The sequence below is a fragment of the Vigna unguiculata genome, chromosome 9 (genome assembly GCF_004118075.2).
Source record: "Vigna unguiculata cultivar IT97K-499-35 chromosome 9, ASM411807v1, whole genome shotgun sequence".
Classification (NCBI taxonomy): domain Eukaryota; kingdom Viridiplantae; phylum Streptophyta; class Magnoliopsida; order Fabales; family Fabaceae; genus Vigna; species Vigna unguiculata.
The window spans coordinates 7,531,188-7,545,125 of record NC_040287.1 but is presented as its reverse complement, the minus strand read 5'-3'; positions in this window follow the sequence as shown (position 1 = coordinate 7,545,125).

Genomic DNA, 13,938 nt, shown 5'->3' with positions numbered 1-13,938 from the left:
CCCACTCATACGTCTCATTACAGAAAAACAGATCTTCCTTGCTCCTTTCTTGAGCAGTTGTGAACCTCTGCTAGGGTTTATCCCTCTGTCACATTCAAGCTAGTTCAACTTCGTTCTCTCTTCACGTATGTTAGTTCTTGAACCATACTCTTCCCTGCTAAGTTGTTTTTCGTAGTTATGTTGGGGTTCACAATAGTAAACCCAATCTTTCTTTTGTGTCGCTATTTCCAACTCTTAAACTACTCTCGGAATTGTTGTATTTGTGGGGTTAAGCGTTGAGGTCCCTTGCTAGCTTATTTCCAAGTAAGGGAAGCTAGGGTTCGAGTTTAAAATGTGTTCTGCTTGTTTTTTTTTTCAGTTCTATTTTGTGTTTATGGTGTGTATATGATGCTCAATATGATATAAATGCGTATTTCACATTGTCCTGGATGAATTTGTGCACTGGCCTACGCGAACAGTAGAGAAGATCTGATAATCTCGTCCAAGCGAGTGGAGCTCGCCTAAGTGAGACCATTAGAAAACCCTCCCTGGTGTTACCCGAGTTGTCGCTCAAGCGACGAGCTCTAGTCTTGAGCGAGAGGCCATCTTGCTCAAGCAAGGAGGGCTCGCCTAAGCGAGAGAACGTGACAACACCATTGTTCCCTTTTCGAGCTCTCGCCTAGGCGAAGGGAGCTCGCCTGAGCGAGAGAACGCTCTCGCCTGAGTGAGACTCTTCTGCCTGAGCAAGAATGCACCAGGTTCTGTTTTCTCCGTTGTCTTGGTATGTTTGCTATATTTTTGGGTGATGTGATCTGTTAACGGCATGAAATACATAATGTGCATGTATGGGATTGGTTCATGGATTGAATATGATGAGTTTGGTATGGATTTGATGTGGGATATGAATGAAGGTTGGTTATAAAGTTTGGCATGAGATCGGTATGCATGATGAATACCTATTTGGTTGGTGAAACATGATTTATATGTGGTTAGGACGTAATTCCTTGAATCTTTAGGTGAGATCTCAGGGTGGTGCCTCAGTTGGTCGGGACGTAATTCCATGACCCTTGTTAATGAGAGTTCATGGTGGTGCCCCATCTATATAATTAGTAAGGATTCAAGGTAAGGTTGCATCCTGACGCTCTAAGGAGTTAGTTAGTCTCACATAGAGCGGACTGACTCTTGTGGTGAGAGTAGCAGGAGGCTCGAAACCCATTAAGGGCTAACCTTGTGTATGGGGGTTGAGACATCGTAACACTTAGCTCGGGGGTGAGCAGCTCGGTAGAGCAAGAAAATCCACCACAAGTGCAAGCATCCGCTGAATCCGACTAAATTATATGTATCCGAATGAGTCGAGTCTGAGTCTTAGTGTATTGCTTGAAAAGCCATAACATGTTCGGGTGACATATATTTCGTGGACTGTGAAATAGCATGTAACTATATGTTAAACTGTTTTCGCTCTAGCTTACCCTGTTTGTTTGTTTGTTGCATGTCTTGTTTGTGTGGTTCTCTCTCTTTGCGATGATCATTAATTTATTGATGTGAGCAGATGTGAGAAACACCCCAAGTCATCGGGGTGATGGAGGTCTCGATGTGTAGTCTCTCAGGGTTGGATCACAATTTTCATTTAGGGCTAAGGCCCATGTATTTATTGTCTTATCTGAGAATTTATTTGAATTACTATCACTCGTTTACATTACTTTGTATCAGGCATCGTGGTGTGCCTCTATTATCGTCCTTTAAGTACTTTGGGATATCTGTAGGAGTGACGTTATACTCCGTTAATCTTGTTTCTTATATTATACTGTGTGACATTTCCTAATTAGCTTTATTAATTAAATGGGATGTTACATTAATTATTGATATTTTTATTCTTTTAATCTTGTTTTGATTAATTCATTCATTTAAATTTTATTGATAATAATAATAATTTCAATTATAGAAAAAAACATTTATTTCCAATTTTATTTCTTTTAAAGCATAAGATTTTTCCCACCATCAATTGTTGATATTTTATTACTCTTTTAATTTTTGTATTAATTACTTAATTCATTCATTTTAACTTTTTATTGATAATTATAATTTTAATTATAGAAAAACATTTATCTCATTTTCTTTCTTTTATAGTATAGGATTTTTGTTACTATTAATTATTGATATTCTTTTATTCTTTTAATTTTTGTGTTGATTAATTAATTCATCCGTTTGAATTTTATTGACAAAAATAATTTTAATTATAGAAAAAAATGTATCTTAAATTTTCTTTCTTTTATAATATAAGATTTTTCTTAACATTAATTATTGATATTTTATTATTTTTTTAATTTTTTGTTAATTAATTAATTGATTCATTTAAATTTTTTTGATAATAATAATTTTAATTATAGTAAAATATTTATCCCAAGTTTTCTTTTATAGTATAATTTTTTTTAATATTAATTGTTGATATTTTATTAGTCTTTTAATTTTAGTGTTAATTATTTAATTCATTAATTTAAATTTTGTAAGCCCTTTTTTTTCAGTGTTATAAAGTTTTGGGTCTGGCCTTTTCGGAGGCCCAAGGCCAGCCTTCAGTAGGACCCCTATACCCTTTCTGCTTCCTCATTTCTCACTGTCTGGGTTTTCAAAAACAAAACTCCATGTTGTCTCCCTCTACGAAGCAAAGCTCTGCTAGGGCACGTATCATCTCCCATCTCCAAGCTAGCATAACCCATCTTGTACTCCTGGTAAGTCGAACTCTAGAGCTTTAGTTTATCTCTTCCCCTTTTCTTCGCTGTTGAGCGCTTTGGGTACATTAGGGTTCGATCTCCTAACCCTGTTTTGGTCCGGATCTTCATGTTTCAGCTCTACTCTAGTCCTTGTAGCTGCGATACCCCATAGCTAGGGTTGGTTACTTTTGGTACTCCAAAACAGAGGTAAGGGGAGCTAGGTTTTTTCGTCTTTTTTTGTTGCATGTGCTTGTTTCCACTACTGTTATGCATGAAATGATTGGAGGATACATGTATTTGTGTAAGATGGAGTTAAAATGCTTGATGTGGTCTGTTTCTGGGGTTGCATGTGATGGGGAAAACAACAACAAACAATATACCAGAGAATGCAGCGGATATAATTTCCCCTAACTTGCAAGAATCTATGAGGAGAAATAATCAAAGAGCAGCAATAATAAATCACCAAAAGTACAAATAAAGGCACCAAGATTTTTAACGTGGAAAACCCCTCAAATCAAGGGTAAAAACCACGAGTCGTCCAGACTAAAGAAATAGCTTCACTATGATCAACAAGAGTACAAAAGAGTCTCAATCAATAGCACAAATTAGTGTCAACATCCAACCAAATAACAAAGCAACAAAGCTTTCAAATAGAGAAGAACAAGAGAGGAAAACCTCTAAAAATCACTGCTGCAGTGCGAAATTAATATCTCCGAACTCAGACCTCGTATCAAAGATCCGACCGGTCAGAATGAAGATCAATGAGTTCCGAACCTGTTGTAAAAATTTCAGCCGGATCCAACGGTGAACGAATCCGCAGCGCCGATTCTACTGTGACAGCTCTGTGAAAAACGTGAACAGAATTTTCCTTCTACCTCTCCCTCTATGCGTTAGGGCTTTCAGTGTGTTCTGACTCTATTGTTCTGCCTCTCTCTTTATTTTATAGCCTCCTCTCCACTAGGTTAAGTGAGACATGGGCTTCTCAAATTTTGGGCCTTTTCTCCACATAGGAAGGGAGCCCAATACCCAACAGCATGCGTGGAGCAGTGGGGGAGATCTGATAGTCTCGCCCAAGCGAGCTTGTCTCGCCTAGGCGAGAATATCAGAGGCTCGCCTAAGGTTCTGCCTCGAGCACTCGCCTAGGCGACCATTTCGTGTTTTGAGCGACGCCTTGTCTCGCTCCGGCGAGAAGGCCTCGCCTGAGCGAGAGTTCGTGAAATCCCCATTGTTGCATGTCTCGCCTGGGTGAGAGCCCGCTGTTTGAGTGAGGCCAGCCCCTCGCCCAAGCGAGTTCGTGAGTGCGTGCACTGTTTTATTGACTGTTTGGATGATTTGTTGCATGTATTGTTTGGATTATTCTTCCCAAATATGATGTACGTGAATATGCTTGGGTGTTTGGGTTTTATGAACGAAAGTGGTATGTTTGGTATGAGTGATGGCATGGAATTGTACATGATGATTGGGTGAAATGAGAATTGGATGTATGAGATGAAAGTGGTGGTTGTGGTATGAGAGACATGAAAATCGCATGTGATAGGCGTAATTCCATGAGCCTCGTAGGGAGACTCCATGGTGGCGTGTAGTGTATATATTAAGATATGGATTCAAGTAAGGATCGCATCCCGAAACTCTAAAGGGTCAGTAAGTCTCATGTAGAGCAAACTGACCCAAGTGGTGAGAGTGGCGGGAGGCCTTAGTCTTTGGCAAGATAATGGCCTTAGATGCTTGAAGGTTAACCTTGTGCGTGGTAGGGTGAAACCCATTGGCAATGGCTCTGCAGAGCAGTAGAGGCCACCACAAGTGCAAGCGTCCAGTGAATCCGATCTTAGTATATGTATCCGGATAATTGAGTCATAGTGTCTTACTTGTTTGCCATAACATGACTTTGTGTCTCTGTGTTGTATGCCTGGGAATGCTTATGTACTTGTTCTTCTATATCATGATAAGTTTTAAATTGCACTAGCTTACCCTTGCAATTTTTGTGTATGTTCTTGTTCCGTCTTCTCTTTTGTGATGATCACCATATGGTGGGAGCAGATGGGAATGCTTCTGGAGGTAGGCCTGATGGTGGTAGCAGTGCAGCTTAGTGGGCTCGTTGATGTGGCCTTCGAAAGAAATTCTATGGCCCTAGTGCCTTGTAATTCCATGCTCTTAGAGCATTTCTTTTGCAAAAATGTTAAGCTTTAGATTTGGTTTTGTTATGGCATGGTTATATGCCTAGGTTTCCTTTTAAGTACTCCTATGGATGACTGTTAAAGTACATTCTTTAACTCTGGTTTCTTCTGTCAGCTTTGCTCTTTAATATTATAACTATGCGATGCTTTGTTTAGTAGATTAATCTATTAAAATGGGATGTCGCAAATTTTGTTGATAAAAATAATTTCAACTATAGAAAATTATTTATCCCAATTTTTTTTATAGTATAAAATTTTTCTCACCCATAAGTATTGATGTTTTATTACTTTTTTTGTGTTAATTAATTAATTTAAATTTTATTGATAAAATTAAAATTAGTTATAGAAAAACATTTATTCCATTTTTATACAGTATAAGTTTTTTTTATCATTAATTATTAATATTTATTACACTTTTAATTTTGTGTTTATTTATTTATTTAATTTTTGTTGATCAAAATAATTTTAATTATAGAAAAATATTTGTTTCAAATTTCCTTTCTTTTTTATAGTATAACATTTTTTTATCAATTTATTCTTCTCGTAATTTTTGTGTTAATTAATTAATTCATGTTATGAATCAATGATTGTCCATTGATTTGATACATTTACTCATATGATTCATTACTCTTTATTATGGTAAATATTTGTGTTAACTAAGTTGATTTGTTTCCTTTATGGATTACATATATATAAATAGGACTCTTCCTATCAATAATAATAGACACTGATGAGTTGCTCTCTATTCTTTATTCTCTCTCTTATCTATTCTCTCTGTTATTCGTTTTATTTCATAACACGTTATCAGCACGATGCTTCAACCAATTGAGGACTAGTGGAAGCTTTTTCTCTATAACGACAGTGCTCTGCGTGTCTCAATCCAGACTCTTTCTAATCCTTTCTCAAATTATAATTTTAACTTATATTCTTCCTCTTGCGATAAGAATTGTTTAACTTTATCAATTTTCATCTCCGTCTTATTATTTTTATTTTTATTATGACGATGATTATTATGATTATTTTGATGATGATTATTATGATTATTTTGATGATGATGATTATTATTATTATTATTTTATGTGTTAATTCTAAACACGCGAAACGTTGCAAAATTTGGATTTGTGACCTTTGATATTACAAGAAAGAATTCCTAATATTGGATTTTAAATGTTGAAATATATTTAGATGCAATGGATATTAGGATACCATTAAATAAAGAAATAAAGCATCTAAGCAACTAATTTTCTCATAACAAAAATATTGTGAAAAGAGATTTCACAAATATTGTGAATTTATTTCGTGCCTATGTATGGCTGGCTGGACAAAGCAATAAAGCTTTTGATGAAAAATCATGAGATCCGGCTAATCTGCTCCATTCCCAGAAGTGAATGCAGTAATCAATATTATGAATTTATTTCTTGTCTTTGTATGGCTGAACAAAGCAATGAGCTTTTGACAAAAAATCATGAAACTTGTCCAAATTGGTTCTGCTCCATTTCTGGAAGTGAATTCAGCAACATTTTATTTATATTTTCATGATCGATCATGATCTTGATTTTGGACATGGTTATAAAGAAAATTTCAAAGACACATTTTGTCACCAGAAGTGGCACGATAATGTGAAAAAAGGAAAAGGAAAATGTGAAAATATTGACAAAAAGATGAAGGTATATATTATCATTACGATGGTAAAGGCCATTTGAGTTGTACTTATTGTACACCAGAACATCTTACAAATAATGAGAAGAACATAGAAACACACTTTGCTTATGAAGATGGTGATTCTGATTATGGCCATATGGATGCTACTCATCTTGATATTCTTATTTTCTTTGCTAAAGCAAATGAAAGCATTGATCATCTAATTGATTATGAGAGTGTTGAAAAAAAAATATCATATTGATATTTACATTTATATGAAAAACGAGTGTTTTGCACTAGTACCAAAAGATATGTGTCTTATTGATTGTACAACAACTTATACAATTCTCAAGAGTAATAAATTTTTCTCTTTTTTGATAATGTTAGACATCGATGTTAGTATTATTTATAGTACTACAAATATATTTGAAGACTCTAGAAGAGCTATTATACTTCTACCAAGAAGTTGAATAGAAAGTTATTAAGTTTCAATGATATTTGTCTAAATGGATATTATATTGAGACAAACAATGAAAAAGATATGAAATATCTTTATATCTCTATGATTGAGTTGAAAAAGAAAGTGTATTGGAGAAATTATCAACATTCTCTTATAGTTTGTACTACAAATTTATTAGTACAATTTAAATGCATGTCATGGTAAACCAGAAGTTTACAAATCAAAATGATTGCCTTGTTTGACATGATCAGTTATTATGATGCGGAAAAAAAAGGGTTGAAACACTCATGTGAACACGTTTGAAGAGTGGTAGACCTATTGGTTCCAAAGATAAAAACTCTTGAATGAGAAAGGGGGCTAATATGCAAAATAACCTAATCGAAAAGGTTGAAATCCCAAAAGATTCATTTGACATAATTAATGGTTCGGTTCCAGAAGAACCTCAGGTACCTGAAATGGTTGAAAATGATGAGATCTCAATAAATTATGTCATGAATCATATAATATGGAACCAAAATGAAGTTAACATTGACGAAACTTTTACTTATAACATAGCGATGAATGCTATGAATGACAATGAGGATCAATAAGCAATGATCATTGAAGATTGTCGACAAAGAAAATATTGGCCAAAATGAAAATATGCAAAGAAGCATAATTATATTTGTTTGCTAAACGAAAGGTTTTTGGACGTATAGTTTGCACTCCTGAAGTTGTGAAACCCATTGGGTACATATGGATTTTTGCAAAAAAATCAAATTAAAAATGATAAAATTGTTATATACAAAGCATAATTGGTTGCTCAAGGTTGTTCACAAAACCTTGTATTGATTAGTGAAAAAAACATGTTCACTAGTATTGGATGCAACAACATTGCAATATTCGATTATTCTAGTTGCACAACAAGGTTTGCATTTACATCTAATGAATGATGTTACAACCTATTCGTACAGTTCTTTTGAGAATCATATTTATATGAAAATCGCTGAAGGATTTTATTTGCCCAATCAGACAAATTCTAAAGAGGGTTATTCAATAAAATTGAACATGCTCTTTTATTGATTAAAGAGATCAAGACGTGTGTGGCCTAACCGTCTTTTTGAATACTTATTAAAAGAAGGATATAAAATTGATCATATTTGTTCTTGTATTTATATGAAAAGATCCAAATAATGAATTTGCCATAATTATTGTTTATGTAGATGACATAAACATCGTTGGAATTCCTAATGAGCTCACAAAGGCAATTGATTACTCAAAGAAATCATTTGAGATGAATGATCTTTGAAGGGCAAAGTCTTATTTGAAATTAGAAATTGAGTATTTAAATAAAGGTGTTTTTATACGTCAAGAAGCTTATATAATTAAGGTGCTTAAAATGTTCTAAATGGACAAGTCATGTCCATTAGCCACTCCAATAGTTGTGAGGTCGTTAGATGTTGATAAAGACTCTTCTTAGACCTCAAGAAAATGATGAAGATCTTCTTGGTCTAGAAGCACCATATCTTAGTGTCATAGAAACACTAATGCATCTTGCTAATTATACTCGATCTAATATTGCATTTGCTGTAAATTTGTTAAGCAAGATATAGTTCTTCAACTACAAGAAGAAAATGGTTTGGAGTAAAACATATACTTCGTTACTTTAAGGGTACTATGAATATGAGCTTATTCCATCCAAATGATTCAGATTCAGACCAATGGGTTATGGATATGCATGTTATTTTACATATTCTTACAATATCACAATGGTTGATAACAAACAAGATGTTTGTTCACATGTGGTAGCACAATGGTTTCATGATGGTATATGAAACAAACCATAATAGCAATATCGTCTAATCATACAAAATTACGAGAAAAGTTGCGAATACGTTTGGTTAAGGCCTATAATGCAACATGTGCAAGAAACTTGTGACTATCCCAACAAAGATGGAATCAACAACCATATATGAAGATAATAGTGTATTGTTCAATTGAAAAGATGATATAGACATCCAAAAATTCATTCATCTGAAATATGACAAGTCTATTTGGAAAGTTTTTGCCAAGAAGAACTTTTGAGCAAATGACTCACAAATTCGGACTCCGTCACTTTAATGATGTAAGTTTACATGAGCGGGAGAAATAGAATATGTGATGAACAATATTGTATTAAAGAATACAGAATGTTGTACTCTTTTTCTTTCTTCCTTCACTAGGTTTTTTTTATCCTAAAGGGTTTTTCCTAGTAAGGTTTTAACGAGGCGGCACATTCTTTATCAATGGACACTCAATGAGGAGTGTTATGAATTAATGATTGTCCATTGATTTGATACATTTACTCATATGATTCATTACTCTTTATTATGGTAAATATTTGTATTAACTAAGTTGTTTTGTTTCCTTTATGGATTACATATTGTATATATAAATAGGACTCTTCCTATCAATAATAATAGACACCGATAAGTTATTCCCTATTCTTTTATTCTCGATTTTCTATTGTTTCTTCTCTTCTCTATTATCTATTATTCCTTTTATTTCATAACAATTCATTCATTTATACCAAAGTTTTATTTCATCTATTTGAATTTTAATTAATTCATTCAATCAGCGTTAACTTACCTTTTTAATTGATTTTCAATTTTTCCTCCCGCCAACATTCTTTAGGTTAGTCCTAATATGTCATGTCAAACAATAAAAAAAATAAGATGAGAGACATTTCTTGGGGAAAAGGGATACCATCAAAATTAATGTGTGGGTCATGTACTATGTTGTTGTTGTGAAGATGAAATTGTCCCAAAAAAAGAATGTTAAATGATTGATATAAAATATTTAATTAATCAAATGATATGGTCTAAGATCCATTCAAGAATGATTGGAAGATTCTAATATATATTTGTTAATATCAATATTCAAAAATAAATTAATGTTAAATTTCATTTAACAATAAAAGATAAATTAATGTTTTGTGTGTATATATAATTTACACACTGTTTTCGATTTTATATTTTTATATGATTTTCTTTTCATTAAGTAGTTTACAAACATAAGCCATACAAAAAAATAATTTGAACTTTGTAGTTATTCTTAACTTTAGATGATAGAATTATTATTCCCTAAAACTTTTTTTATTACAAGGAAAATATTTTTTTTTCTCTTAAATTTTTTTTATTAAAAATTTCATCAAGGGTAATTGACTAGGGAAATTGTACGGCCATTTTATAAATTAGAGTTTTGTAAGAAGATTTTTCTTTTATGTAAGTTTCATTATTATTATTATTATATTTTTATTCTTTTAAATAATCAATTTTATTTTATTTTTTCTATTTTGTACCTATCTTATCTAACATTCTAAAAGGTTAAATATGTTTTTGGACTTTTAAATTTCAGTAAAAATTGAAATTAATCCATCTGAAAACCTTTAGTCTTATCTAGTTTCTCAATTCTAAAAATACATAAATTTAGTTTTTTTAACTAAATTTTGTTAAATTTATTTGACAATTCAAATGTGTTTAATAATAACATTTGTTGTTTATGCCGTTTAATTTATTTCCACTTTAATGTTGAAGTGTCAAACAAACTTAATAAAATTTAGTTAAAAGGACTAAATCTACACATTTCTAAACTTAAGGGACTAAATTGAGCCAAGATTTCAACGAAAAATTAATTTTAATTTTCACCTAAAGTTAAGAAACCAAATACATATTTAACCAAATTTTAAAATGTGTTTTGTGTATATATGGTTTACTACGTGTTTTCAATTTTATATTTTTATATGATTTTCTAAGATTAATAGTTATTCATTAATCTTCGATGAGTTTACAACAAAAGTCATAGAAAATTATATAAACTTTGTAGTTGTTCTTAACTTTAGATCATAGAATTATTTTTTAAGTGAAACTCGTGATTTTTTTTTTCATGTAAAATATATTTGAAGGTGAAACTCTTGAACTTTTTTTATATTTCGAAAGTACTTACTTATTTTCATGAAGAAAATAAACCATTATAAATTAACTTTTATAATGTTGATATCAAATATAAACGGTTAACTTGTAAAAATAAATAAATTATGTATCGATAGAATAAATAGTTTTTGTTTTGGGTGCAGTGTTAAAGAATATGTACTAAAATAATTGTTTGAGTATTCTGATCTTTATTTAAGTTGTTCGTTTGGTCCTCCTGTCCATCTGCTGATCGGGTGTATCTGCTAAAGGTTAAAGTCACTTCGATGCTAAAGTCACTAAGGGTTCTATCTGGTGAAAGCAATAAAAGTTGTAATAAATGCGAGAACAAAAGCCCTAACAACTATACATTTGACTTGTATTTATAATTTTATATATGGGCCTATAAGTAGTGTCGGCTTAAACATGATCCAATTGTTTTCTAAATCTGATCATTAATCTATTAAAGTTAATCACAACTAGTTAATTTACTTAGACGCCGTTCGATTAGACTTGTCGAACGACGTCACACCTAATTTGCATAATAGGACATCAGGGTGGAATCCTTGATGCAGTCAGTCTAACTGTTCGCACTACAAGGAGTATTTGATCGGTGACCAGTTTAATGTTACACATATCGTTATAAGTGGACCTCAAGACAGAATCTTGAGAACATTCCAACTGTTGATACCGTACGAGGTACTCTGCAAAGTCTTCTCAAACGACCGACGGCCAATTGACATTGTATATAACTTACAAATCTTCTTTGAAATAATCTCAATCGATAAATGATTTGCTAATCGGATTTTGCAAGTAACATGTAAAACGTTCTACAAATAAGTAACACTAAATGAAAGTTAACTTTATTTTACAAAGTCAGTGGTTTTAAAATATTTGAGACATCATTAACACACCATTATGTGGTTACACATTTCAAGAACAAAAGAAAATGAAGAGTAGTTTCCATTTAAACTAAAATAGTTCATCACCTTTTTTTTTTTTTTTTTGATAACTGCAGGTACATAGTATGTTATATAATATCTGACAGGCCACGTGAACGAAAACACATTTCTTTTGGGAACAGGGACACCAGGAAAATTAATGTGAGGGTCATGTAGTTGGTGGGGAAGATGAAATTGTCCCAAAAATCAATTTGGGAAAATAATAAATTTCATTGTTAGAATAGATGATTGATATAAAATATTTAATTAATCCAAAAACATGTATCTATCCACTCCAACGAATATATTAAGTGTTGTGGTTGAATAAGATTAATTCAGTTTTACTAACCTAATGGTAATATATATATATATATATATATATATATATATATATATATATATAATAAGATATATTTGTTGATGTAAATATTTAAAGATGATTCATTTTAATTTTCACTTAAAATTAAGGAATAAAATACAAATTTAACTTAATTCTAAAATGTGTTTTGTGTATATATGATTTACACATGAAATATACGTATTTTTTATTTTACATTTTGTATGTAATTTTCTAAGATCAATATTTGTAAGTTCATCACATATTTGAGTCAAGTTTATTTAAAAGAAGTTGTAATTTTTTTCAAAAAAGGACTCGACACACTAAGAACTCAAGTCTTCCGAGTTGAACTCATGGTGAGTCGTGGTGGTGAGCCAACCTGAACATAAAAAAAATATTTATTGAAATTATTTTGTTATGGTTTCGAACAATGCGAAAGCACGGGATGATGACAATTGGAACTAAAGAGAAGTAAGTAAAAGAACAAGACAAATAACACACAAAGATTTACGTGAAAAACCTCTTTTGAATGTAAGAGGAAAAAACCACGAGACGATGATGAACAAAGTTCCACTATACAAAGAATAGTACAAAGCTCTTGAATGGGAACAAGAATCCTCACCTAAATACACTAAGGTATACATTACAAAGTTGTCTCTCTGAATGTTTTTTCTAAATTCTTTTTCAAGTAATGGAGATGTTATTTATAGACTTTAAACTGAATCAGTAAATAGGCCATACGAAAAGTAGTCTTTAAAAAAACTTAAATAGTTAAATAGTAAATAGGTCATATGAAAAGTTTTCAAAACTTAAGTAGTAAATAAGTCATATGAAAAGTCTTCAAAACTTAATTAGTAGACAGACAATATGAAAAGTCTTCAAAACTTAAATAGTAAATAAGTCATACAAAGAGTCTTCAAAAATTAAGCAAAATAATAATTAATGATTAATGATTAATGGTTAAGTAACGTGTGGTAATAGAAATTGGATGAAAACCACATATTCTAACATATTTATATTTTATTTAGAAATATAATTTGGTTTTGAGATGAATCATTTATTTATTGTTTAAAATGACAAAAAACATTTTTTTTATAAATAGATGTGGACTTTTTAAATTTTGGTTATATACTAAAAATACTGTTAGATTGAAAAAAAATGTAATTTTTTTAATTGAGTGAGTCAACCCGTTTAACTTACCGATCCAGGTGGGTTGTACTAGACCCAAATTTCTTGAGCTCTCTAATTAATAAGTCAGGTGAATTGACTCACTTAGTGATCAATTATGTGATGGATCGAGATAAATCATTTTGACAACTTTATAATATGATTTACACATGAAATATATGTGTTTTCGATTTTACATTTTTATGTGATTTTCGAAGATTAATAGTTATTCATTAATCTTCAAATGAGTTTATAAACAAAAGCCATATAAAAATAATTTCAACTTTGTAGTTGTTCTTAAAATTATTTTTTAAGATGAAACTCGTGATTATTATTTTTAGATATAAAATATATTTGAAGGTGAAACTCATGACTTTTTTTTATAAAATATACTTTTAAAAATACTTATTTATTTTCATGAAGAAAATAAATCATTATAAATTAACTTTTAGAATGTTAATATCAACTATAACCTATTTTTTTAAGAATAAATAAATAGTTTTGATACTATATAGATATATGTGATAAATTTATTAATGTTTAAGATAATTTACGCTGAAAAGTTCCATGTAAAAAATTATTTTTTGAATAACATGTAAAGCTGT